The sequence below is a fragment of the Sebastes fasciatus genome, chromosome 2 (assembly GCF_043250625.1).
Source record: "Sebastes fasciatus isolate fSebFas1 chromosome 2, fSebFas1.pri, whole genome shotgun sequence".
In the NCBI taxonomy this organism is placed as follows: Eukaryota; Metazoa; Chordata; class Actinopteri; order Perciformes; family Sebastidae; genus Sebastes; species Sebastes fasciatus.
Window position 1 is genome coordinate 16260879 of NC_133796.1, and position 26695 is coordinate 16287573.

A 26695-nucleotide genomic window follows, 5' to 3' on the forward strand; every position below is an offset into this window, starting at 1 on the left:
ATGAGATCAACTGTGATATTTAGTGCCATCACAGCTAATCACAGATCCTACACTAACATAACTCCTAAATGCAGGACCACAGTTACTGTTCATGAACCCATTAACCTTTACGCCGCATTGAACTATTTGTGTAAACATTGTGATGTAGTCATGATGACTGCTGGTACATTTATAATTCAAGTTATTGTGAATTAAACAGCGGGACGTTGGTGCAGCTGAATGGAACACCTAAGGGCATTTATCGCAGCTTGACTAAGCATTGGTTTAGTTGTGTTGAAATGCGTGTGACAGTGTGTCAATTTCCATCACAAATGTGCTGTAACAGAAGCAGACCTGACCAGTCCCTCCCCAGTTGGTCTCCATCTGTTGCCTGAGATCTTACAGGACGATCATCTTCTCCACCTCCATCCTCTCTCCACAGTTCTCCCATTTCTCCTGTTGTCCTCATCTTGTTCCCTTCCTCCCCTGTATTTTCTATCCTCTCCTTCCTCCTCCCAATGTCAACTAATTAGGGGGGGAGGAAAGGGCAGTACAAAGACCTCGTCTGGCCCACCCACTGACCCTGTTCCACCCTTTTCTGAGCCTTCATTTCTAGCCATTAGCCCTCTCTTTAGTCTTTTGATTAGAGCCAAGAACGCCTGGACACAAAAGACTAATCATGGGATACAACTAGCTAGGCTCTGTCACTCATCTTTGGGATAGTCCCCTTCCCGTCCCACCCTGCCCACCTCTCTTGTTTGTCTTTGGTCTGCTGCTCAAGAACTGAGCCTCTAATCTAGTCACTGGTCAGCGAGGCAAACAGTCCATCTCTGTCTGTCTCCGTCTCTTTCTCTTTAGTCTGTCATTAAAAGAGATATCGTTTTTCTGACCAGCTATATGTTAGCTATATATATATATATATATATATACTGTATATGTTATTTCATTCCATTATAGACACCTTGAAGGGAATTATCCCACTTATACCTCACTTGCCAAAAAAATTAGAAATAAAGACCATTCATTTATATTTTCATGCATTTTTCAACCAAAATCTAAAATTCTTCACTCTCTGTTTCCCTGGTAACACCTGAGGGTTTACTAATACCTGCAACAATAATCACCATCCCATAAGGTTCTTATGCAATGGAAATGTGCATGCATGCTTTAGTTGAAGTAAACACTTCCACGATTGTTCTCACACACAAAGAAACATGTCTCGTCATGAAATCTCCGGCACACAGTTCAATCAGTAGTCGATTGCGCGGGTGGACTCAAGCCAATTGAAACCAAAGTGTTTTGCCGCATGCCAACATGGCATTCTTCTGGCTACCTCAGCATGATGAAACCTCTGGGCGGCTGAGTTGATGGACAGAAAGCTGCTTAAATGCAATTGAGGGGAAAGTTTCCCATGTTTCCATCTGAAATGTGTTGAGACTCGCAGGAGGCTGGAACAAAGCACCCACACTGAGAGACCGTCATACTGTCTGCTTGAAGTTGACAGGCCAGGATAGAATTATAATGTAAATCTTTGAACTTTCGGATCGGTTAAAGACGAAGCTTGTTCATCATCGCCAAAGTCCAGGTGTTGCGAAGCTTCACTGTCACAGAATCTCATGGAGAAAAAATGAGACTTTTGGACTTACTTTCTGTAAGTATTTTTTATTGTCTTGACATTTACCAGATTCATCAGTTTATTTCAGCTTACTGTCAGATTCATTCATTCATTTCAACTCATATTTCATACATCTATAAATTATATCAGTGCAGTTATTTTTGTTCTTCGTTCATCTGCTTTTTCAGTCGTGCATTTTTCGTATACCAGCCAAAGCATCTGAGCCTCATTACCGTCCCTGCAAAACCATTTGTGAGTCCTGACAGAGAGCCTTCAGGGTGCATGTCCTGGAAGCAGGTAAGCATGTCAGCAATGCAAACATATCATAAAGGCTTACCTGCTACCTTCTGTGAAAGATCCTGCACATAGCAGCTACCTCTGAAGTGGGAGGTGTTTAACTTAAACATTACGGTTTTGGCAGCTTGTCTGTTAATTCCAGGGGTTAAGGCAGGTCATCTCACAAGACTGCAGCAAGCTTACAGGATAAAATCTTCTTCTTTTTCTGTAACAATGTATTTAGAAAAATAACTGAATATGCACAGGCGTTGTATCTTTACTGTGTGATATGATGTTGAATGATTAATGAACTTTTAGATAACTTTTCTGAAAATAAGTGACTGACTGCTGTACAAAAAGTAAGACATTGGAGAGGGCAATGGAGGCGAGTGCTGTAGACTTGCTGAGAATGTGTTTTCCTTCTCCTATTTCCATTGCCAAAAGAGTAATTAAAGCAGCATTGGGTAGAATTGGAGCAAATATGATTTAAAAAAAGTTATTTCTATAAAACAGTCACTATATCCGGACAGTAGTGTATGAGACAGGTAATATGAAAAAAAAAATCATGTGTCTCTGTGTCCTCCGGTGCTCCTAATGGCATCTACAAGATTTCACAGACCGAAGGAAAACAACCAATCAGAGCTGATCTGGAGCCTGCCGTCTCTGAGGAGTTGTCAATCACTCGTGAACTCTGATCAAATGAGAAAGTTTGCTCCGGCTGGTGGGCGGTGCTTGGTATTTCCTCAACTGATCTCAACATGACTCCCGGGTCACAAACTTTCTCATTTCACAGCTAAAAAGTACACTACAAGATGTTTCTGAAAATATTTGAGGGGAGAAATAGGCATTACAGTAACAGAATATTGATTCATATTTGATCAGCGCTGCCTAGTTTGACCGTTTCATCGGAGTTTGCAAAGTGATTGACAGCTGCCTCCGTTGAATGAACAGCCAATAGAAACGCTCTCTCTCTGAAACGAGTCTCCCGTCACGGGTTTTAAAGCCTGAAAACAGAGCCATGAGGAGGTGCAGAAGTCTAGTTTTCTCTCAGAACACTTGAATTACAATATGCTGAAAGGTTATTATGGATCTTTTGCCCAATGATGCTAAAAATATTCTGCCTACTGCAGTTTTAAGGTCACTGTTCAACAATAAGGTTTATAATGCCCGGCATACATTTGATTCAATATGAAGAAAGTTTCATCTGCAGGAGTTTCCTTGTAGATTATGCAGTTTTCATCTCAGTCTGATTAACTAACCTCTGTGGTTATAACTTTATTGGCTTAACTGGGCTTCAGATATTGACTGCAGGCACACATAGGTACACATAATGTTTATCCGTTTTTACTTCATTGTTTTCTCTTCCCTCTATTAACATCTATAAAAACAATTGCATGGATGTATTCTTGTCACGGAGGTGTCTGACTGATGTCCTTCTTCCTCTCCTCCTCCTCCTCCTCCTCCTCCTCCTCCTCCTCCTGGTTGCCCTGGATTAGAGCAGACCTCCCCGCTGCCGCTCACACACAGACCTGCTTCTTCTCAATTTCTCAATCTCACTTCTCACTCCTGTGTGTGTGTGTGTGTGCACAGATGCAGTGTTTTGTACGAGCAAGTTTGAGCGTGTATGCAAGTGTGTGTTGGAATGTGTTTTTGTGTTTGTGCGTGCACATTCGTGTGTGTGTGTGTGTGTGTGAGTCGGTGGGTGGGGGCGAGGCACATGCGTTGGCTTTTGAGATTTAGCAGGAATGTTTTGGGGATCACTCTGTTTCAGATTTCACCTCAGTTTTAGAGGTAGCAGAGGAGGGAGGGGGGATCGAGAGTGTGGGTGGGAGATGAGGGCAGCGGGGGGGCGAGGGGGTGTTCAGGGTAAATCTTTCCTCTCTGAGAATAATTTGATCCCCTGGCTTGGCTGGCTGTTCTTGACTGTGTCTTGTTCTGTCCGTCACTGAACAATGCAGATGGAGTAACGTTTCAGGTCGGATGGGAACACTGATTCTCCAGACAGGTAGTCACTGCCCCTCCACCCTCCTCCTCCTCACATCCCCCGTTTATTTCTCCCTCTCTCTCTCTCACACACCAACACACCAGCTTCATCTCTTTTTCTCACATGCTTGCTCTCACCCCTGCCTGGTCTCTCCCCTTGGTTTCTTATGCGCTCATTGTATTTCTCTTTCTCTCTCACCCTCTCCGTCTCCTGTTGATTCAGTAGTAAGGTAGTTCACTCTGACCCCACCACCTCCACCTCCACCACCACTACCACCACCACCCGTCCCCTCCTTTTACACAGCCCTATGTGCATTCCTTGGGCTCAGTATTAAGCACAAGCAGCCTGACCCCCCCTTAAACACACCATTCATTACACACTGTTCGCTCTGTTCCTTTTGTTTAATGCTCTGACCTTTTGTCAGACCTTTTCACAGGAAGGATCTTCATCCAACAATACATGGTTGTTTTTATTGATTCCCCAAAGGCCATGTAGCATGTTTTTACCAAAATGTTTCACTACAAGCCTTTAGACCTAAAACTGTAAGCCATTACATTTTTGTCCAAAAAATTCATATAAAAATTGATAAATAAACTGATTTTGTGTGTTCTTATGAATGCTTACACACCCCTGCGGAACATTTGTGCGGGGGAAAGAATATTTGGACGGACCACGACCAGAGGATTTCCAATGACCAATGAAATTGTTCCAACTGATATCTGTCATTCTGCATAATAATTAGCCATGTGCTTCTGTTTGTTTCACAGAGATAGTGTATTTTTGGGGCCTTGGAAAAATGGGCGTTTGTTTTCGGGGAAACGGACTGTCGGACAAATGTTGTCTTTTTTTCGGTCCAATGGGACTATTGGTGTTTCGGAATAACAATGGGCCATCCACTTCTCAACACCCAATAATGTACGACAAACACTACTATCTCAACAATCAAATAAAGGACAATATATGGCATGAGATCGCCCACCAGCTGCGAAAATGAAGTGCGGGAACGCTGAAAATTTGCGCGTGGATTTTCCGTATTCCCGCACCGCATTTTGGTATCGCACTGGTGAGAAACGGCTTTTACTCAACAGATGGATAACAAAGCTGAGATGATTTTATTGTATCACTCCCATTGATAATTGGGGTGCACATGCCGTTTTGATGTAAAAAAAATTGATAAACTTGACATAAATCACTAATAATGATTATTAATATTCTCAAAACTACAGGTTTTTTTTTATTGCCTCGTGCGTCACTTTACTGGATTTGATTGACTTACGGTGTCAACCATATGTGATGCATCTTCCCTTTGCTCTTTATTCAAGGTCCTCTTGCCCTTGTATCCTCATGTGTCAGTGCATATCACTAGAACTTCGCAACATGACAACTTACATGACCTAATACATACCAAACATAGTCAATCTCATCACAATTTTTCAAAAGTGCATGACGTAACATCAGCCTGACTTTTGTGAGCTTCATAAAACTCCTTCCCTTTCGTGTTGCTCCAGAAATCAAATTACATCCTCAAATGAATTGACTCTTTCAAGTTTACAGCAACAAATACATTTTCTCATTTTCCAATCCCCTATTTTTTCCTCCCCTCAAATGTACAGAAAGTCCATTAGTACCATTTATCATTAACTTCCCCGTGTGCAAGTTGTGGGTCCGCGTGGCCGTGTTAGTTTTTCTCCCCGCGAAAACACAATCATTTCCCAGCGCTAAGAGCCCTTAATGGACTGGAATGGGCACTCTGAGGCTCATTAGCATTAGCCAGCTTCCTACTCTCCGTTAATGGAGAAATGCTCTTTATATTTATAATGCTTTTACAGAGCGGGACGATCAATATCATAATCTACATGATTGTGGAATATGAAGTAAGGTTTTTTTCTGTGCGCATTAGGGAGAAAGTATTGGTTTGAGTTGCAAAACAAGAAAACACTTTGATAAGGGTGTGGTTGCTGTCCAGAGCGGATATATTAATCCTGGCGCAATAGGTAGAGCAGTAAATGTTTATGTAACTGAAAAAGAAAGTTTGCTCTGTTGAACCTCCAAACTTTGGAGCCCTCCTCACTTTTCCTAATTATTTTGTTTTCTAGAGCAGAAACTGCAGACCACCCAAAACTACTGCAAACCACTTAAATCAAGATCAAACAAATAAATGCAGGTAGGTTGACACACAATGCACATGCCCAAAATACTCTGTTCCATCATGTTTATTGGGGTTTTTAGTTTTGGCTCTGGAGAACAACCTCCTCTTCACATTTCTATGAGCAATGTGAAGACTGAGTGTGTGTGTGTAAGATAAGCAAGTGGGCCCTGTTCTAGGTCTGAAGGGGGTTTCCCCAGCACCTCTGCTTCCTGTGTGTGTGTGTTTTGTGTGTTAGTGCGATGTGTGTGAGTGTGAGAGATGTTTCTCCTCTTGTGTTATCGCTGGTGTTGAGAAGTGTGAGCCAGGGAGCATTGTGACACCGGTGAGGTATCCCGTCACTAGTGCCTCTACAGCTCATATAGACTTAGAGCTGAAGCTGTGATATCCCAACCAGGACACACACACACACACACACACACACGTATAAAGTCAGTGCTATTTGTCATTAAATACAGGTCGTGGCTTCGTCCAAATTGCATACTCTGCCCTACATACCCAATAGGTGTACTATCATTTAACGTACTTTCGTGTGAATAAACAGTAGTAGGTATCTTTTCGGACGCACTGAGCAGTAATTTACGTTGTCGCTTCCTCAGAGCCTCCTTGCTGTTTTGACATGCGTAACCATGGTAACCCGTGACAACCTCATGTGACCAAAACGCCGGTTTGTAAGTATCAAAGTCTGAAATAATTAAAAATATTATTACGTCGAGCAAAAGGAAATCCTATACTTACAATTAAATTGAAGAGTTATTGATGTTACAGAGCTGTCTGTCGACGTCCGTTATAAACGTTGTCGTCACCACTGCATTGCATTGTGGGATATTTATGCAGCCGTTGTGTTCAGCGTTGCATACTGTATAATTTCAGCGGAAATATGCAGTTCACATACTATTGGTTTCATACTAAGGTTTCGGACAGACTAAAAAAAATCTCACATACTGTTTTGCCGTACTAAATAGCTTGTTAGTATGGAATTTCGGACGCAACAGTTTACATGAGTTTACATGAGTATTTTCCCCAGTTAAATTTAAATGCGGAACAACAAGTGTAAGGAATCACACACACACACATACTCAGAAACACCAGGAAGCTGTAAAAACCCACAACCGCCATGGTGGTCCACTGGGATCTGTCTCCTCCAGAGCCTGGCTTTACAGTAATGGACCACAGGAAGGACACAAAAGCCACGTCGTTCTCACAACTTGTCTCACAACTTGTCTCACAACTCGTCTCACACAAATCATTTATTAAAAATTTTAATCTTTCTTCTTCTTTGCATGCACGTTACATGTATCCTCACTACACTGTTTTATTTGAGTTACCTTCTCTGTACCTTTTTGCATAGTTTGTTTTTTACCTACCAATTTTTTTTCACATTTTCTTTATGTGTCTGTCTGTTTCAGTCTCTGTCCTCGTCTTTCTCACCCGGCACTCTCTATATTTCAACCCCCTCCCCTCTTCCATCGAGCCTCCCTTCTCTACAAAATGCACCGCTCAAGACTGATGTCTGGATTACTTGTTCTCCATCATCACCAAGGTCAGACTCATGTATGATACATATGGATCAAACCATTCTGTCCTGTCAGTCTCGTGTCTTTACTTCATGCTTGTGTGAGGTGTGCTGATACCGGGGGCAGACGGTAACTTCAGCAAGTTTACCTCCGGAGCATATTGATCAGCACCCCTTAAGTAAGTCAAGTCATTAACCGAAAGGACTACGGTGGCAAAAAGAGATACCTGGAGGAAAAACAACTGCCTTCCAAGAGATCTCTGGGGTTTGTTAATCCGGTTATTCTCTGGAAAGATGCAACCTGAAGTTTTTTTCATTAATGAAAGATTGATGTTTGGTGGGATGACATACATAAAGAGCATTCACTAAGCTCCACACCCCCCTTATTTCTTTTTGTTCATGGTGTTTGAGCCTTATCTTTAAAAATTCAAGATTATTGCAACAAAAAGACGATATAACATGTTACCTTTCTGCAGTTTCCTGCAGTAGTGGTGATACAAAAACAGTTTTAAACTGAACGCACCTCTTTCTCTCTGCACTAAGAGAGTGATGATGACTGTGGTCCTCAGAGGGAGAAGGAGCTGCTTTCGTCCACATAAATAACCGTCTCCTGAGCATGCAGCAGGAATATGCATGTAATGTGCATGGACAGTCTCCAAGACATTGACCCTAAACGTCCCTAATAAATAAAGACAAGCCTACACACAACACATTAGCGGTGTTCACCATTTATCTGGATGCCACCCGTTCATACTCACACACACACGCATAATATTGTCTCTTCCTCACTGTCCTGAACCCTCAAATGGATAATGATTGATTTTTGTTTTGGTAATGTTGATCCCCCGCAGGTTTCCTTGAGCTGACCCAGCAGATTGGACCTCTAAGTGTTGCCGTAATTCATGTAGTGAGGGAAAGAGGTACATACCTATTTATACACTGTATGTACATGTATTTGACTTGAGGAAAGTATGAAACGATGCCAAACGATGGATCGACCCTTAAACTGCTATTATAGCTGTTGTATCATTACCATAAAACTCAGTATATTAAGGATATAAATATATGTTTTATAGTTTTGAAGAATGTTTTTCGCATATAATCTGGGTTAATTCTCTTCTACGTTCTGTTGTGTTTCAAGACCTTATTGTGTGTTCAGTGGTGATCATTCATGTGGATGTTAAAACATATGCTGAAGCTCAGTTTATACAGCTCAAGTATCTACTCTTTACAGTAATCCTCATCCTTCCAACCTACAACAACAGCCTCTCTATCCCCCTCTCTCTCTCACACACACATGGAGTACGCTTTAGAGTTGTTCCGATACCAGTATCAGAAAGGCATCCGATACTGCCCAATATTCGGGATCGGGTATCGGCGAGTACGCCAGTCTATGCACCGATCCCATACCATAATATGTTAACCCAGAAAAACATCAACTTTTTCAACCAGATTAATTAATATTTTATAATGTTACATATCAGTAATTTATGTTCTTCGTAACTGGCAAACTGAATAGTAAAAGAGAGTTCTATTGCATTCATTCTCTGTATGCATTTTTTCATGTTTTACAAAAGGTTTAACCTGAGCCAGGCCATAAAGCAAAGATAGTAATCACATCCATACGTGGTCAGTAGTAAACAGCTGTTAAATAATGATAATAATAATAGCTATGTATTTTTTTTGTCATGCTGGTATTGGATCGGTACTAGCATGACAATACCACAAATTCAGGTATCGGAATCGGTATCGGGAAGGAAAAAATGGTATCAGAACATCTCTAGAACGCCTGCTCTTTCCTTTCAATGATGTTTACATACCTAATCAAATAATAAATGAGAAAGGAGGATTTATACTGTAGGTGCACACATGTACAGTATGTCAATATTCAGTGGTGTATGTTATGCACATATCAGTAAATCAACTTTTAGACTTTCTTATATTTGGATTAGCATAAGTGAGTAAACATATCTTTACAATACAATATGTGTATTCAGATTTTCTGACTCTGACTCTACATACTCTCTGTGTGTGTTGTCTGAAGGTTCATGCAGACTCCAGTAGGTGCTGCTGGAGAGCAGCAGAGTTGACGTTGGTTTGTGTGTCCCCACAATCTGGGCTGGCCACCAACCTCCTGTCAGCATACACGACCACGACTCACCACATCTCCAGGGAGATGCTGATAGAAAAAGCCACAGCAACACTAAGTGGCGATTCACACCTGAGACGGTACAGTATTTGCAAAATACAGTTAAGCGTGCTTTTATTACTTGATACATGTGGGTTTGTTTTTTTTGCTGCATCAGGACAGTCGAGAATTACAGAGAACATAATTACTCCTGTGTGTGTTTCTTATTGATCACTGCATCAACCACTGTCTATGATGTGCAGCCAGTATATTGCAATACATTTGTTCTAAATGGTCCAATAATACAGTTTATAATATATAGTGAAGAAGGACATGACACTACATAACCAGTCCAACTAACTGGTTAGACTGGTTTATTAGGTTGAGATAGCAATGCAGATTACTTTCCACGATTTGCTGTGTAACTGCAAACAGCCACAGTAGTGCTGCTCATTCTGCTAAAGGACTTTAGAGTAAGTCTGCCTCAACTCAGAGAAAATAAAAAACAAATTAAATAAAGTCAGAAATGGTTGCAAGATTGGTTTTCAAGAAGTAGGTATGACATGTGACCGACTTGTCCTTTTCCAATTAACTTGAGTGTCATTTATGCACTGTATTTAAATTTCATTTGACTTTACATCTGCAGTATGAAAGTCTGAGATAGCATCTCCTATGACCTAAGTCATTCTGTCACACTGTGTTTCTGTCACCCGTTCTTCTCCACTTGGAATATTTTTACAGTAAAACATCTGTTTGAGGCATTGTGGCGCCTCGGTTTTAAAAAAAGGATGACATGGTGTGTCCTCAGAGCACTCTTCTGATCTACTGATCCACCTTTTTATTTCCTGTTATCACAGGGGGGTCCAGGTTGAACTCCTTAGAGTTAGCTAATCCCTAATGATCCCTCGCCACATGAGGCATTTTTTAAAATCTTTTTACTTTAACTCAAACTTTACTGCTCGACTGCAACCATTTCTAGTTTGATATCAGTTTTCACTGGAGCCATTTGAAATGTCCGAGGATGCTTTAAGACATCCTGCGACTGAACAAATGCCAAATGAGCATCTGTAAGGAAGTGAGGGGCATTGTCTAAAGTAGAAATTGTAATTTGTAGCCCCCCTAATCCTCTTTTCTTTCACCCAGATAAACCATCTGTTCTGGAATTCAGATCGGACTTTATACAGAGTTAAGAAAGCTCAACTAAGTAGATAAATTCCCAGCATCTTACCCTTAATACCTTTACAGTACGACGTACAAAAAGTAAATATCTGCTGGCATGTTTGCTCTTATATTAGCCTGCTTTAGATCCTATAGGCTGAAATTTAGTGTGTGGAATTAAAATCAAATTATTATTTTTACATATTGAATTATGATAATTACTATAAGAACATACTGTTCTTGCCAGCCTTTTGACCTTAAAAATAAGGAGGATTTCAAAACCAAAGTGGGGGGTCTGGAGGTTCTCCCCCTGAAAAAATTTAGTTTCAGAGACTTTGTTTCATTCTGGTGACTTTAAAAGAATGAAATAACAAAATAATAAGTACACCGCCACAGCATTTTTATGATAAATAGGCCTACTCAGGAAAGAAAACTGAATAATTTGCCCCTCTGGCGTGAATTTGTGTGAATCTCTTGTATAAACGAGGCTAATATTCATCAGTTTTCATTCATTCATTCATTTTTGCCCCTGTTTGAGTATTTCTTTCTCTTAATTCTCTCTATTTCCCTCTCCTTCTCTCACTCACTGAAGGCCCTTTCAGACACAATGCTACAACGGCTCTGAAACCTGTTATTTCCAATGGCTTGCACCACACCACAACGGCCTTGCTTTAATGCTGTGATGTGTGGCAATCGCAGCTCAGACCGCGCCACGGTGCCTTGAGTAGCTTTCCACCGCCAGGAAACGACATTTGGTGTAGCTCTATTGCCGTCCGGGTGGAAACAGTAGGGTTTATACACGCTGTACGGCGCCACAAACAGGTTGAGATAACGAAAAGTAGATAAAGGTGTGAAAATTTGTCATACATCGGGAGAAATGAGGGAAAATTGTGGCCCCGGGGGGAAACTGGGAGAGGGTAATGAAAAAAGGAAGTCTCCTGGCAAAATTGGGAGGGTTGGCAAGTATGCACAAGAACCTGCTACTACAGTACGACTCATACCATGAGCATGGGTTTTATACAGTAGATATTAACCCTATGTTATCCCTTGCCAGGGTGCCACTGGGCCAGCAGCCACTGACAAGGTTAAGCTGTTTAGAGTAGGTGAGGAGATTACACAGTTTATTATCCACATCTCTCTCTCTCTCTCTCTCTCTCTCTCTCTCTCTCTCTCTCTCTCTCTCTCTCTCTCTCTCTCCCTCCGTCCCCCCCCATACACTCCCTCCCCCAGGCTGGCCGCATGGGGCCGCTCCGAAATTTAATACCATGTCTACAACAAGATAAGGCTTTCTTATGGACAGATTAACAATATGCCCATTGTTTGTTGCCCCCGTGCAGGCAGACACAGGCAGCCCAGGCATTAAAGCCAGGGAGTCTGGTTGTCCGATGTGAACTCTAGCAGAAAGAGAAAGAAATGTTGAAAAAGAGATGGATGGTGGAGGTGCAGAAGCAAAAAGGTTTGGGGAAAGGGGAAGAGAGTGAATGAGAGAGGAGAGACGGACAAACAGTGAGGAAATAAAGGGGGGGAAGAAGGAGAGGAGAAGAGAAAGAAGGAGAGAAAGGAATTCAGCCACCTCAGATAGTCTGGCACTACTGGGTCAAGCGCAGCATACTTCCCCAGTAACAAGAGACTGGGGAAGGCATGTCAGCAGCCAAATTGCCCCTCAAACCCACTGACAAGGACTGTCAGCAGAGAGGGGAGAGAGACTCTTTCTGGCCCGCTCTCATGCCAGGGTTAATCACTGGCAATTACAGAGAGGAGGAGCAATCAAAAGGCCGTGATGGCGCGGCGCTGGAGTGTTGTGGGCTGCGGTGCTCGGGTGTCATAAGCCACTGCGACTCAAACCAGCCATTTCTCAAATGCTGAAAAAGTGTACGTTTTAATCCTGGAGGAGCGGTTCTTTGTGCATCTGCTTGAAAGTTGAATTGAAGGAGTGCTGCGGTTCCATCAGTGTGTGTATGTGTGTGTGGGGGGGCGTCTGGGGGTGGTGGGATTACGTGGGTGGGGATTCAGAGGTGATGAGGTTTTAAACTGGAGGGGTCCCCAGCAGACCCCAGGGTCCTGAGCACCTGGTGTCAGATCATGTCAGAGGGCAGGGGGCCAACAAAATTCCAAGTTTGAGCTGTGAATGTGAGCGAGTGATGATGGTGAAAAGGTACAGATGGATCCTGTAAGAAACTTTTTTTTCCTCAATGAGAATAATATTAGTGTGTGGTTGATGCAGTGAAATTACAAGCCTTTTTATATGATTAGGATTGCAGAACTGTGATCAATAAGATCATAAATTAGACAGTTAACCAAAAGCTAGTGGAAATACATGTTTTTCTACTTTTTTATCTGTTCAAAATGTACCTCAAAAGGAGATTTGTTAAGTATTTAATACACTTATCAATATGGGAGTGGGCAAATATGCTGGTTTTATAAAAATATATGTATATATTTATTATTGGAAATCAATTAACAACACAAAACAATGACAAATATTGTCCAGAAACTCAAATCACAACATGGCAAACTCAAGCCCAACAGGCGACAACAGCTGTCAGTGTGTCAGTGTGCTGACTTGACTATGACTTGCCCCAAACTGCATGTGATTAGTGATAAGTGGGCATGTCTGTAAAGGGGAGACTCGTGGGTACCCATAGAACCCATTTTCATTCACATATCTTGAGGTCAGAGGTCAATGGACCCCTTTGAAAATGGCCATACCAGTTTGAAGCGTTAATTAGCCACCTAGCTTTAAAACAGAGCCCGCTACAACCTAAAAATCGCAATTTGCGTTAATGCGTTAAAGAAATGAGTGGCGTTAAAACAAATTTGTGTTATGTCAAATTCAAATTTTCAGGTGATGAATAGGCATGAAGTATAGTGTCTGTGTGTCATGTCACCGTCCATCCCACCGACATGGCAGTCGCAGACCGTTTGTATTCATATGGTGACAGTTGACAGCTGTTTTTTCCTTTAATAAGATTAGGCTAAAGAAATTAGTCGTGCACTCTTTAATCTGCCATTTAACGGAGGGGGCCACCTGGGGCTCTGCCTTATCCCGTCCACTCTGGATGGCTAATCAGAGCGGGTTTGATTCACACAGGGATGAGCGCAGCACTTCTCTGCACTCACAACCTGCATCTCTGCAAGCCAATAAATGGATGATTCCCCAGTCAAAAGAAAGCATGCTTAGTTTCTTGTATAAGAGCCTCAGTGGTCATTTTCAGTTAGCCACAGTGTCATCTTTTATTTTAGTGGTAATTAAGCAGAAAGAATTAGTCCACCATTAAGTGAGCAAGTCTTACATCATTGCCCCTTCTGCACTCACAAGTGTAACTCCAACAATGTCCTCAAATAACCACAATGAAATATGTAAGTATTTGTCCATGATGCAGAATTTTTCCAGATAATGTTGGCTTTAAAATGTTTGATCACTTTGTTTTTGGTTACATTTATTACATCAGCAGCACAGCTGTAGTGTTTGGCTTTGGCAATACAGGGCATCCCCGAAAAGCCTGCCAACGTGTCATCCATCCCAGACACTTCCTGTAGGCTTCACATCCCGCCTCTCCGCACATAGATGCTCCTAAATTCCCTGTAACCACACACATTCAGTATGGTACTTCATACTCACAGTGGTTTTATTAAAGCAGGGCATAGACAGAAAGTATCAATGTTCAACACACGTGGCAATAAATCTTGGTGAGAAAACCCTGGGCCAAGTTCTGCTTTCAATTCTGATTTTCACTAGATGCACAAACTCAGATTTGCACAAAGTTAACAAAACATTTTGAGAACTATTGCAGAAATGATTTTGAGAATAATTGTTCCCATGATAAAGGCAACCTGTTATTAGTCAAATAATTATTAAATCAGCTATTGGAAACATCTGGGGCTAACGATTATTTTCATTTTCGATTAATCTGTCTATTATTTTCTCGATTAATCGATTAGTTGTTTGGTCTATAAAATGTCAGAAAATGGTAAAAAAAAATGTTGATCAGTGTTTCCCAAAGCCCAAGATGACGTCCTTAAATGTCTTGCTTTGTCATCAACTCAAAGATATTCAGTTTACTGTCATAGAGGAGTGAAGAAACCAGAAAATATTCACATTTAAGAAGCTGGAATCAGAAAATTTGGACTTTTTTTTCTTGAAAAAAATAACTCAAAACAATTAATCGATTATCAAAATAGTTGGCGATTAATTTAATAGTTGACAACTAATTGATTAATTGATTAGTCAGCTCTAGCAACATCTGTCATATATTGGCTCACATAGATATTCTGTTTTATTCATGGCAGTCACACCCTGCATGTAAATATAGCCAGTAACTGGATCTTGCTGCCTGGTCTGGTAATATTACAATGATAAAAGAGATTAAATATATTCAAAGGTCAAACATTAGTATCTGTCATAGCTGTACACTATATTTTATACAGTTACAACTGTTCTTAAACATGAATGCATACATTGCCAGTGTATGAAAGTGCTGTCACCCTCATTTGCTCTCAGAAGGGGTACCTACGTGTTGGTTAATGTGGTTTCTCCGCAGTGGGAGCTGTAGTGGGCTGGTTGGGAGAAATCAGCCTTGGCACAGCTGCACAAACGGGCCTTTTACTGGGCGAATCAATCAGGCAGCCCCGGGCTTGGGCCGCTGCCCAGAAAGCACAGTTTGGAGGGAGTCTCACCTTACCCATGTGCTCTGGCTGAAAGGAGCCAGTATTATCACTGTACAGCACTCACCCTGTCACCTCCGCTTTCTTCTCCTCGGCCTCCTCCCGCTGCTCTTTCTCCTCCTGTCATCTCTGGCCTGTTCTCCACTTCTACCTTCCTCTTTTCTCCTCCTGGCTATATTCTTCTCCATTCCTCCTCCTCTCATGCTCTGCTACTCCTTACACACTCTCCAACTTATCAGATTGCCATCAGGAGGCTGTGATCTGAGGAGAAATGTCATATCGTCTCCTACTATTGGCTGTGCGCCCCTCAAATCACTTGTGACAGTTTCCTATTACATTGTTTACCTGCCTGAAGGCGGAGGCAGCCGTACTTTAACTATATTCAAATCTGCTCGATCTGGAGCGACCACAAGTCCGTGCACGGCTTCTTCAGGCGGATACGTTATGCGGTTTCTAATGTCTACTGTTATTCCAGTGAGGATTGGTTTGAGAATGAGGACCAGATGCAGACAGTTATCATGGATGTTGAGATGTTTATGACAAGGAATAAACAGAGGCAAGCTTTAAAATATCACAAATCTGAGTTGCTCTCGTCTCTGGTTGAAATTACGTTCTTTTTTTTTTGTGTGTTGCACACGTTTTGTTTTGAGTGAGGCTGGAGCCATGAATAGATGAGGAAAGTAGGCATTCTGACAAAACAACCTGTTTCTTCAGTTCATCTGATAGTTTTCAAAGCCAGCAGCCTTGTGCGTGTCAGGATGAATGCTTTCGAGAGATGTTGCCCAGGAAAACACATTATTCATATCTGAAAACCCATCCTGACTCAAGTTTTTAGGCATTTTATAGCAGCTTGAAATTTGGTTTTGTACTATACATGTGGCAAACTTTTGCATTTGTAATGTTTCATAAAGAGAAAGATTATATAAAATACTGGAGGTAATTTGCTAGGGCTGCACGATTATGGCCAAAATGATAATCACGATAATTGTGATCAATATTGAGATCCCGGTTATTTATTATGATTATTCATTGATTTTAGCGACAACATATTTTTATTATTGCACTTTAACATCAAAATAAACAGAGCACTGCTCCCACTTCCATGCTGTGTTACATTCCTGCTAATGTACAAATTAGGGCTGCACGATGTTGGAAAAAACTGACATTACAATATCTTTTTTCTGCAATATGAAAAAGTACAGGAATATTCATATATTAAAGTTAAATGCATCAATCCGGTGCACTTTATAGAGCAAAATTGGCAACATTAAGAGCTAGATAAACAATTTAATGCCCTCAATTTAATCATAAACACATTGGTTGTACAGATAATATCTATCCCCAAAAATGAAGCCAAAACATCTTGATCGCTGGCTGGCTGTTAGTTTAGGAAGCGCTTGATTTGATATGCTGCAGCATTTACTCTGAGCAGAATGCACATTTTAAACGTCAATATCTCAGGCGATCATGTTCTTTTTTTTTGCGATTGATATTCGATTAATTGTGCAGCCCTATCGTTGCAGATAAGTCAATCTCTGCATTGTTGTAAATTCAGCAGAAGTCTACCACCGAATATGCATCATCTCTCAGTGTAGCACCGCTGTCTCGCTGCTCATGGGAACTCCCTATTGTCCCTGCTGCTTATCTCTGTGGACAGGTCATCAGGTCAGAGAGATTAGATTGTCAGAAACGTGGCAGAATCTGGCAAGTGAGTGAAACAAGTTTCTTACAGCTGTCTGCCGGACACTTCCTCACCCAGTCCCTTCTCGCCCCGCAAGTTTACGTTTTAGACCTTTAACTGCTGCTGATCACCACAGGATTTTATTACAAGAATTCTCACGCTTATATTATTAGCATTATGAGCATCCAAACAACAGAGGTAGCACATTTTCAAATATTCCTGGAATATTTTTATTTGTAATTGAGAAGTTTTACATTTTAATTTTTAAGAAGAGCACGATCAGGTGCATGTAGACAGCCTTGTAAACCTAAAAGAAAAAGATTTGAAGATTGTCCTGTTATGAGCAATCAGTCTAAAGGAGTGTGGGATTTTATATCCCGTTGTGTTATATGGTTCTATCTGTGAGGTAATTTTGATTCCTTCTTTGAACTTTAAAAGACATCTGTGTGTCTTGTGTATTTCAGAATGATACGTTTACACACACTAACAGAATAAAACACAAATTAAGATGACTGATTCTTCTTTAACACAACAACATTAGAGGATAGGTTAACATTCTTTCAAGTCTTTCTAAAGACAGTAGCTCACATGTACAATGAAAAGGTCACTGGTCGTCTAGTAATTGTTCCTCTATTCCGTACTGGTCGTAAAAAATGAAGATGGTGGATGTTGTCTCCTATCTATTACACTGAAACTGCTTTAAGAAGGGTTTTCTTTCCCACCAGTATGGACAGGAGGAATAATTACACTCTACGCATGTGAGCATAAAGTCTCTCAATAGCTGAAAGTCTATGAATGATAAAAGCGCTGTGGTCCTTCAGTCTGTAGATGTATTATTATAAAAGCTCATTTTGTTCTGTTAAATATTTACTAAATTATTTTCCCTTTAAGTCACTGTGTATTAAGAGTACAGGTGAAGAAATCCCCTCCATGGCTGCTGGTGACCTGCCGGGGGCACAGTGTTCGCGGGAATCTCCAGAGCCTGGCAATTAGTTAATTGAAAAGTTATGTACTTGGCATGAATAATTGAAAACAGAGTCTCTGGAATTAGCACAGCGTTCAGAGGCACAAATGAATCCTCCACAGCAGTATGAGTAGAAGATAGAGGCACTGATGTTCAGCTAAAGACACGTTTTCCAGATAATTTCATGAATTCCAGAAAAAGATCTACTTTTACTCAAATGTTAATTGATAAAAGTTGCAAGAATAATATTATGAAGAGTTTTTCTGGACCTTTTTAAATGGCACACATTCGCACCTGAAACGAGCATCGAGCTTTCACCTCTTTACAGATGTTAATGACGGCTGCAGAAACCCTCTGTTTTCTATGATAACTTAATTTGTTACACATTGCAATAATGTGTTATTCTTAAAGCCTATCTCTTGATCGAAAGACAGCAGTGATGTTGAATTTGTCACATTTTCATGTAAACGGAACCGTGCAGACTAAACAATGTAGACTTGTCAGAATCATTCACAAGCATACGACACATATGGTTCGAATTAGGAAAACCTGAATCAGACGGCTTTGACCGTTTCACTTCTAGTCTGTGCGGCAACTGACTATAGAAACCTCACAGTAAAGTCGAATGTAACAAGTGTATCCAAACTATTAAATAAAACCATTGTAGTGTATCATCTTGTGCTGATGATGATCTGACAGGTGTCAATCAACCTACAGCTTCAAACTATATTTCAAGTTTAAACATTTAAAGGACCAGTGTGTAACATTTAGGAGGATCTATTGGCAGAAATGGAATATAATATTAATAAGTATGTTTTATTTAGTGTATAATCACCTGAAAATATGAATTGTTGTGTTTCCGTTATTTGAAAATGAGCCGTTTATATCTACATAGGGAACGGGTCCTCTTCACCGAGTCCGCCATGTTGCATCGCCATGTTTCTACAGTAGCCCAGAACGGAAAAACTAAACTCTGTTAACTTTTCCTGCTTGTGCCAGAGTCGATAACGTTACTCACTCCTGTTGCCGCCGCTCTCTCTCTTGCTTCACCACTCACTTCCCATGTACACGCACACACTCTACGCACTGACTTTGCTTTAAATGGCTCTAGAGAGGGCAATTGGCGTTTTCTCCTCTCCTCACCTCACCGCTAGATACCGCCAGATTCACACAGTTGGTCTTTAAATATGTATAATGTATATAACGTATTTCCAGTCTTTTTTTTTCCAAGTTTCACCAAAGCTGTTGCACATTTTGCAATAATTTTTTATTTTATGTTCCCCTCGAGCTCTTCCACACCTTAATTGTCTTTTGAGACAAAACCACACTCAAAAATCAAGCGATTTTAGTGTTATTGGCATTTTTGGAGTAAATGCACAACATTCCTAAAACTGAAACTGAGACAGCTCACCCAGCTAACTAAACAACTTTGAGTCCTTCACAATTATTTGGCAAAATAAACTTTAGTCCATCTACTTTTGCTCTATATTCTCCAATTTCCTCTTCCCCAATCTCGCTTCATTCTTTTTCTGTTTAACCCTCTATGTGTCCGTCCTTCCTTCACACTCTTTCTATGTAACAGACGTGCTTCGACCACACACTACAGGGTTGTCCTGCTGAGACACTCAAGGGTTAATTCTGGGACCGGGTGGTTTCCCATTGTAAGTCTTTCCTAGTTAGCCCCGGTGTTTAGCCGTGGTTATCTGAACAGGGCTAACATGACCTGCAGGGCTCCTTTACACCCCGCTGCAAACACTTCCGAGACTTCTCACTTGCCTGCCTTTGGCACCCGACCAGAAAGCATCTGTCACCGTGACTTCTAGTGACCAACTTTAGCCCAGAGCTGATGAATAATATAGAGACATGTGCTATTATTCATGGTACAATGCTGAGGGATTCTCTCTGAGACTAATCATCTCTGAGAAGGTACAAAACGCTTTCGAAATTTTATTTCATTCGAATTTAGACAACTTGAAGTTTCAAAAGTAGATTGCTTTTCTTGAATTCTATAATTAAACATTGAAATGTGCACTTTTGACACTGTTAAATAGTGCATTATGATGTGTTGTATGTTGACATTTACACATAAATATTGTCGGTTATGTTATTAGGCCTATTACTAAATGGTTGCTAATGTATTTACAGAGTAATTAGATATACTTAATCATTTACAGAATTAGGATATGGAACATTACCAAATTCAGTTGTGAAATATCAAACACCTCGGCGTCTTATTTTTCCTTCCAAGCGTTCTGTGTCTTTCAACAGGCCTCCTTCACTCTGGTGACAGATGATTCGGCCCTGTGCGGGGTTCTCCCTGCTCTGACGAAACTGATCACTTACCATACAAGCAAGAGCCAAACATTAGTACTACCGCCTCTCTGTTAGCTAGCATGGTGAAGTGCTGAGCTGGCCCCATGCCCATTTAAAACTGGACGGCTCTGGAATTACAGCAGCGCACGGATTCTGTGACTGAGCTGTATTTACAGAGGACATTTAGATGTTGATAGTCTATGCTTACAAGCAGATACATCATTTATATGAATAACTTGCTGATAGATAGTGTTTAATATTTATAAAGCTTTTAATTGAGCCCACTTTTCACTGGGTGCTGGCAGGGGCAGAGACTTCTGGTGGTGCCCTATGGTGGAAATGATCCTGGCCAGCCACTAAGAAGCTATTAGGTAACGCAAAGATACAGCTATTGTCCCTCTTAAAACGCTACAATTAACTAATTGTCTGCTCTTTGTTCATTAAAATTTATTCAAAGATCAAATTATTCTCGACGTAATGGACTGAGCAAAGGTCAGGCATCCATTATTTGAGCGGCTACAAAAAGGGATTTTTCAGTTGTGCGCTAATGCACAATAAACAAAATGCAGCAGCTCTATGAGGCCGCATTCAGAGCAGATGTGAGTCATCGCTCAGTCAGTGAAGTCATGAGAGAGAGAGAGAGAGAGAGAGTGTTGAACACTGTTTTCTTCTCAATTTTATGCAACATTTCAGCTTGTTTTCATTCAAATAGTGTCACTGACTGACAGTTTTAGATTTATTTACTCATCTTTTATGAAAAAGACTATGCCGTATTCAAATTTATTTGTGCATTTTTTTTCATTTATGTTCGACAAGTAAATTGCAGGAAGCAAAGCTCCACTGCTCCATGTTCTACAAGGATAAACCACACATTCATTTATAAAACTAAAAATCCTTGGAAACGAATCAAGTAATCCTCAGGACAAAACAAACATGTTGTTTTAATAAATGGAAAATGGCCTGAAAAATTGCAGTAGACCATCGTTCTCTGTGCAATGGCAGTAGGGTGGTGAAAGAGTTTTAATTTCACAAATACAATAAACATCACTGCACAATGAAATCAAATCATTTCTGTGTCTTTATACAAAAATACCAGGAAAGTGACACATAGAACCAAAACAAATGACACGACACAGAAAGTGAGTGATATTTAACATCGTGACCATTATCTTAAACCTGCAAATTTGTCTAAAAATGTGAGCAGTTGTTTGTTTGTCTATTTATTTATTTACCTGTAGTCCCTGGGCAGGTTATTACAAATTAGTGACCTAATATTATTAATACAATGCTTCAACAAGCACTATACAGTACAACACAAAGCAATACAATACAGAACAATACAATAAAATACAAACTAGCAGATATGTAAAACCAATGAGAGTATGTAACGACAGTGCCCCAGATGAGGTAGCATGGTTACTCATGATTGCAGGTTTGGTTTGCTTTAAGCCATCTCTTAAGTTTATGTTAAAGGTTAGGTAATTAGTGCTCTCTCTTTCATCAATAGGAAGGCTGTTCTAGTAGTGAGTGGCTCTGACTGATAGGACTTTTTGTCCAAACTTGCTACACGTATGTATTGTACAACACAGTCCCCTCCCCGCATTATGAACTGACTCAGTGTGGGAGGTGCAAGCCCATGTAAAACCTTAAAGACAAGGTAAGCGTCTGCAAAATGTTTAAAACTATCAAAATTAAATAAATTGTACTGCACTATATGGCAATGGTGATCACTATTAGCCTTTTGGTCATTTGTTTTAAGTGTCTGTAAAGAGACTCAACTGGTTTCTGAGTTGTCATGCTTGCTTGTGACCAGATTGCAAAACAGTTTGTTAACTGGGAGAAGATCATTAAGAGGTTGGCCGCCTCTGTTGTTAGATATGGTCTTATATGCCTAAAGATAGCCAGGTTGAATTTGATATACTGTAGTACTGGCCACCTTTTTAACATGTTTTTTAAATGACTGACTCAAATCTAGAATGATTCCAAGATATATAAAATCAGACACCACCTTGAGCTTTTCTCCTTTAACTAAGACATCCGGTTGGTGAGTCTCTGTCGGTTTCTGTGTAAAAAATATACCGTTTTACAGTGTATGTTTATGTTCAGGTGTTAACATGAATTGCTTAACCAATCAGATACATGGGCCATGGCTGCAGTTAGTTTGTTTGTAGCTTGTTGTTTGTTTTAAGCATGTACATAAAGAACTGTGTCATCAGCGTACATTTGAATGTTGACAGATGGACAGACTAAAGGCAGGTCATTATTGTAAAAGCTAAACAAAATAGGGCCCAGTATTGATCCTTGAGGAACACCGGTTCACAGTATCAAATGCCTTCCAGAAAAACTGCACCTATTTCACCACCTTCATCTAATTTGGATTTTACACTTTCAAGAAAGTAGCAGTTGGCTGTTTCTATTGAGTGGTTGGTGCGAAATCCAAATATCATTGGCTTCAGAGGGATATGTCTGGTGACATATCGGTGAGCTGCTTTGCTACCCATTTCTCGGCCACCTTGGACACTGCCAGTGGGCAACTCAGAGGTTTGAAAAGTGAAGCCAATGCGGAAGTGTCTTAAACTTGCATTCTTTCTAACAGCCAGCAGGGGGCGACTCCTCTGGTTGCAAAAAGAAGTCTGATTGTATAGAAGTCTATGAGAAAATGACCCTACTTCTCACTTGATTTATTACTTCAGTAAAAATTGTAAACATGAGTTTATGTTCTCATTTTGGCTGGTTTCAAGTCTTCTTCAATACAGCATGATGTTCATTTCGTAAATTATAGGGTCAAATAGACCATAAAGCAGGGTATTCTTTAGGGCGTTGCTACCTTGTGATTGACAGGTCGCTACCACGGCGTTGTCCGGTCTGGGAGTTGTCCGTGTTTTTGTCTTACAATTTTAACCCTTTCACAGTGTGTTTTCAGTTCATAAAAGTTCATTGTAACATTTTGGTCGCCTAAAAATGTCTTATTCAGCATTCGGTTGTACTTAGCTCCACCATCTCGTGTCACTGGTGGTTGCAAATAACCGAGATGGCGACGGCCAAAAAACAATATGGCCAAAATGCCCAACTTGAGGCTTCAAAACCACAGTCCATAAACCAATGGGTGACATCACGGTGACTATGTCCACTTCTTATATACAGTCTATGGACACTACAGGCAAAATACTGATAAGTCTATAGTTTTTTTGGTCACCAGTCTTTAAAATGGGTGTTTGGAAAAATGCCTTGCTTACGTGACAGATTAATCAGATGAGCAATAGGGCAGACAAGGGCATCCTTATGTGATCCAAAAAATATGATATCCAAACCATAAGCGTCATTTGCTTTTGAAGTTAGCTCTTCAAAGATCACAATGATGTCTGGATGTGTGTAAAGCAAAGTGCTCTTGGCCCTGTAGTCCTTAAGGTCTAGTGTGACTGCAGGTAAATGCACCCTGTTCTGTTGAGCCCAGAGTCAAAGACTGACAAATTGACAATGGATGCCTTAGTGGAGCCATTTAAGGGAAGAATGTCATAACAACAAGCTTAAGTCCAAGTGACATGTGACACACTGAGCAAGGAGGTTGTGAGCAGTTTAAAATAGTAATTACTGGTATATGTAAAGTCTGTACTGACTGACAGCTCCAACAAAGACGTGAAAGAGGAGTGGGCTTGTCTTGGAGGAGGGGAAAGCTTGAGAAAGGCTGTTTTAAATGCTTTTAACAGCAACGATTGAATGCTGCTCGGCCTCCAGAGCTGACTGACATAAATTTGACACACTGGGAGGTCTGTTGATGGACAGCCCTCTCTGCAGGACATCCCTTTAAGAGAAGTAGGCTTCAGTCCCTCTGGGGTAGACATACCTGAGCCATTTAGACAAGGTGAGACGGATCCCTGCACCGGCTCCTCTCGGGGCTCAGCAAGCTCTACAGAAGCAGACCTGGCGACAGCGTAATAGGCCAATTACCAGTGATTTGTACTGTGGTGGGTGGAGAGGGAATGTTCTCTGGACCTGTCACTGCCAGACAAATTTGTGATATCACAATAATGCATTGTCATGGTGGGCTCTCCCTTAAAGCTCAGTGGATTGAATTGCAGCTCTGCTTTTGTGGATTTTTTATTTTCTTTTTTAAGGCAAGTTTTGATACTCTCTATGTTCTCCACTGTTCTTTGCTGTTATGTTCAGCAAGGGCACCATTAAAGTACATTGAAAAACAGTTAATATATATACAAGTATATAGGAAAGTTGATCTTAACAAGTCGTTTTTTTCCTGCTTCTTTCCTGTCTCTTTCCACTACAGCTCGTTGGCATCACTTCAGAACTCCCTCCACTTCCTCTCCTACTATCAAGTTCTCTCTGTCACTCTCCTCACCTTCAGTCAAACGCTCGCTGTCACTTGGTGAATTCCTTTTCATCGGCTTAATGAAAGGTGCTGCTTTTTCACTCAGGCGGTGACGTTGGTCAGGGAGCTTTTATCAGTGTTATGTAGGATGGGACTGTTCTGCCGCGGTGGGGAGGTGATGATAGTAATCTAGGAGGAAAACAGACACATGGAAGACAGCCGGTCCTCTCATTCGCTCTACATGAACTCACTTTCAGAAGCAGATATGAGTGTGCCTGCATACGGAGTACTGAGATCTTTTTCTTAAGGGAGAGCAGAAATACTACAACTCACTGTGGGTCAGAGTACAGAAGTAACATCAGCTAAATGTAAATAAAGGAATAGTTTGATATTTTGGGAAATACGCTCACTTAGACATTAGGGTGGTATCAAACTTCTCATCTGACTCTCGGCAAGAAGGCAAGGGAGCTAATTTTAAATAAAATAGCAATGATATTTTGTTTGAATTACAATGGACCTTAATAGTTAATCTTCCTTATTACACGGCTTTGTTGAATACTTGATTCTGATTGGTCAATTATAGCGTTCTACGATCAGTTATTTCTTTATAACAGACCGTTGCTATGTATAACAGACCGTTGCTATGGATGCAGTTCTGATGTCGGACTCTGGCGGACCATTTTTGTGTAAAATTATTGATTTAAGTAACCGTGTAATAAGCGGGATAATGTACAGCTAGCGGGTCATTGTTGTGAAATAAACTCCTTCAGGGGGATGCAGCACCGACATGAAGCCAATGACAGGTACATTAACCCTTACATGTAGTCCTGGCACTTACACACAGAACATTGAGGGAAAACCGTTTCTCCTAAGTGGCAGTGAGGAGTAGTTACTGAGAAATACAATGCAAAGACATGACAGTATTATCGAAGGTTTGCACAAAACAGAAATAATAATAATAGCATAGATTTTGAGACACTAGCTGCTGCTTAGTCTATCACTTAGTGTGTCTGGACTATAGCATGTATACACTGTGTGTCACTGATAAATCAACGCAACAGAAAGTGACTGATTCCTGTCTGTATCCGAGTCAGCTCTCACTGTGTGCTGCAGCCAGTGGCCATGTCAACCCCAGCTGCTGTGCTCTAATGACAGCCAGCTGTTTGATGCCTGTCACTGAATATGTGTGAGAAACCTGCCGTTTGTTCCCTCACTCATTTCACAGTCCCACCATAACCGCAGTTTGCACAGTAGCCAGTAAATGTAACCTATAGTCGTGGAGAATATGAGAGAGTTTAATGCCTGGGAATGCTTTAGAAGAGGAGAGGAGAGGAGAGGAGAGGAGAAGAGAAGAGAGGAGAGGAGAGGAGAGGAGAGGAGAGGAGAGGAGAGGAGAGGAGAGGAGAGGCGAGGCGAGGCTGCACTTTGTTGTACATTTACTCAAGATTTAGTCCTCTTGCCCCGGTGTGTATCTATCCTTAAAACGTTACCTTTTGCACAGAGGCACACTTGTCTTTAGTGCTGTCTCGGACGAGTACATCAAGAAGTAACCCATGGCCTCCAGGAGACCTAATGGTGTCTCTCTAGTGCCATTTGACAGCCTTGACCCTCCGGTGTCCAAGAGATGCATTGATTTTAGAGGAAGGAGATGGAAATGACCCTTCCTTCTTCCTTCCTCCTTCCTCCCTTGGTTTTCAGAGGACAGGAGAGCCATGGAGCAGCGTTTGGCTGATGCACAATAGCCGTCCTCCATGCTCAGGTGTCTCAGTGCAGCATTAAGTGCGACCAGGCAACCCCACACACAATCAGCCCCTTACACTGTGGAGGTATTGGCATACAGGTCTCCATCCTGTGCTAAGCATGCCACTGAGTAAGAGATACCTGCTCATGGTATTTATAGGAGGAAGTGCGGCTCTCTCATTTAGGGCGGAAAGTGGTGCAAATTT

General features: G+C 41.1%; 1 long non-coding RNA gene across 4 annotated transcripts in view; it reads left to right on the forward strand.

Annotated features, from left to right (window-relative positions):
• The first annotated feature begins 1495 nt into the window (after positions 1 to 1495).
• LOC141761983 (uncharacterized) overlaps positions 1496 to 26695 on the forward strand; it is a 37675-nt gene continuing 12475 nt past the window's right edge. Inside the window, exons 1-8 of one of the 4 annotated variants that reach the window (XR_012592686.1) lie at positions 1496 to 1630; positions 1783 to 1891; positions 3829 to 3875; positions 5953 to 6018; positions 6600 to 6671; positions 7410 to 7543; positions 8368 to 8436; positions 9561 to 9766. This is a non-coding gene — a long non-coding RNA (uncharacterized LOC141761983). The remainder of the gene's footprint in view (positions 1631 to 1782; positions 1892 to 3828; positions 3876 to 5952; positions 6019 to 6599; positions 6672 to 7409; positions 7544 to 8367; positions 8437 to 9560; positions 9767 to 26695) is intronic. The other 3 variants (XR_012592684.1, XR_012592689.1, XR_012592688.1) reach the window with 3 other exon arrangements.